The sequence below is a fragment of the Frankliniella occidentalis genome, unplaced genomic scaffold, assembly GCF_000697945.3.
Source record: "Frankliniella occidentalis isolate FOCC.00 unplaced genomic scaffold, Focc_3.1 Scaffold50, whole genome shotgun sequence".
Classification (NCBI taxonomy): Eukaryota; Metazoa; Arthropoda; class Insecta; order Thysanoptera; family Thripidae; genus Frankliniella; species Frankliniella occidentalis.
Window position 1 is genome coordinate 1,553,276 of NW_026267180.1, and position 1,465 is coordinate 1,554,740.

The window sequence follows — 1,465 nt, forward strand, 5'->3', positions numbered from 1 at the left end:
TTATCTTCTTTTTTCTAACACGAATAACATTCCCCAACGGGAATCTCGCACCAGGCAGGGCACTGGGATAACTCCCGAACGACCACCCCGACCCGAACGCGAACCGAACGCGAACCGAACGAGGGGCGCCGTCGTACAACACTTGAGTTTCACTGGACATCTAAACGATATCGCCTTTTCCTCTCAAATCCGAGAATGTGAACCATGTTCCCACCGACTGGCGGCCCCTCATAAAAAATAGGAATTTTCTATTCAATACAAAATTAAACTCAGAAAATGAAATGCTTCAGAAAAGGTGCATTAATTGTTTTGTTTTTTCTCAAATCCGGGAGGGAACCATGTCCCACTGACTGGAGGCCTTCTCCCCGCATATAAAAATAAATTTCCAAATGGATAAAAATATTAATTTGATATACAAAATGGATAACGTTTTTTGAAGTTCATGTTTACTGCTGTTATCTCACGTGTTGAACGCTGTCACACTTACTAGTGCTCAAGACTTAAAGGTGTCGACTAAAACTGTATTCCTTGGACTCATTTACAATCATTTGGGATGTCTTAAAAGCAATTGACCATTGCATGGTGGCTTATGAGAGTATCTACGATGCCAGCCCCTTATTTGAAAGACAATTTTTATTTGAATTCCGGCTGATTCTAATAGAAATGCTAGGATACATGAAGTGCAAGGCATAGCTTGCCCATAGAAAGTCACATTTACTCTCCACAATTCGTGCAAGTGTGAAACGCAAGGAAGGTTGAGCAGTTGTAAGGTCTTTAGAACTTGAGATGCCAGGTCAACGGTTCCATCTTTAAAGTTTGATAATTTCACTGCTCAACACTGCGTTGCATACCATTTTAAATGTTAATAACAATCCCTTCTGCAGTGAAACATTTCCAGTAAAAGCCTGTGTTTTCTTTTTACTGTCATTCCAGCTGAGTCATCAAATTGTATATGAGAAAATTTTACACGAATGAATAAATATATTAGAAGTTATGCAAGGGGTAGGGGTAAAAATGAGAGTTTTTTAAAAATGTAAAAAATATCAGAATTAAAATTCTTTAATAGGTCGCGCGCACCCGGTCACTCTCTGTGGGGAGCATACAACAAGGCTGATTTGGTTGAGGAGGTAAAGTCCCTCCCTCCCCGCGACCGACAGAGACAGCGCTACGCACCCGTAGACGTGATCTCGATGTGCTTCTCCACGATCAGCTTCTCGTGCATCCGGGGCGACCAGAACCTGGGCGAATACTGGACATCCAGCTCCTGTGACAGTTATTTTGGTTAATATTTTTAGACAGTCATTGTTTATTTTGTCGTCCTCCAGTCTGAAAACAACGACCGTCTACCGAAATATTTGAACCACACGTCTCATAATCATGTGAGCTTGTTGGAAGCTGACTGAAGGAAATAACTTGAATGGTGTGTTGTTCTAGCACAGTTATTTATTGTTGATTTTTAGTCGTT

At 41.1% G+C, this 1,465-nt stretch overlaps 1 protein-coding gene across 1 annotated transcript in view; it reads right to left on the reverse strand.

The window, feature by feature from the left end:
- The window catches only part of LOC113206387 (kynurenine formamidase), a gene marked incomplete in the record, with an annotated part of 22,822 nt that overhangs the window by 7,067 nt on the left and 14,290 nt on the right, over positions 1–1,465 (reverse strand).